Below are 783 nucleotides of genomic sequence, written 5' to 3' on the forward strand. Positions count from 1 at the left end.
AGACAGATGATGACCAAAGCTGGCAGATGCAATTAATGTGTGTCCACAGGTAAACAAAGCCTTTCGAGAACAGAAAACTGGAGACCACCGCAAAATGAGTTGTCAAAAGAAATCCAGCATGTCATATAAAGCAAATGCAGAGGCAAATCACAACGAGTTATCAAGTTATCTCCAGATTGAAAACATAAAGCTTTTTAAAGGGTTTATCACAGCTATTTTAATATGAAAAATTAGGTTTTCATAAGTCACTCTGAAAAAGACAAGGCATGACTCACTTTGGACACTCTTTTCCTGACATTAGCAGAGGGTGGCAGCATTATTCTGTTTATGCAGATGGAACAGTGATTACTGTATTTAGGAAGAGGAAACAAAACAAAAGCTGCAAATGTTAAAATATGAAGTTATGAAGATTAAATTAATTGCTCTATTAACTGGAAATGCATTGTCTTTCTAATGACCCAATGACAACATATAACAGAAGTGGTTTTGAAAAATAAGATTTGAACAATGTCCTTATCAACAATTGTTGTAATGTTAATTTCAATTACAGAAATATTAACACAGAAATAAGTGAAAAAATTTGAAAACAAAAATTCTCCTTTTGAAATAACTTTATTTGATCATAAAGTACATAAAATGCATTTTCTTGACATTTTGTATTCACTTAACTCTTTTATTTTGACGTAATAAATAGTAAGGGGGGTCGTATTCAGTCTAAATGATATCCTTTAAAATCGGTTATCGGTTAAAATCAGACATTAATCAGTTGTAATAAGATAATAA

Source organism: Antennarius striatus, chromosome 4, assembly GCF_040054535.1.
Source record: "Antennarius striatus isolate MH-2024 chromosome 4, ASM4005453v1, whole genome shotgun sequence".
NCBI classification, from domain to species: domain Eukaryota; kingdom Metazoa; phylum Chordata; class Actinopteri; order Lophiiformes; family Antennariidae; genus Antennarius; species Antennarius striatus.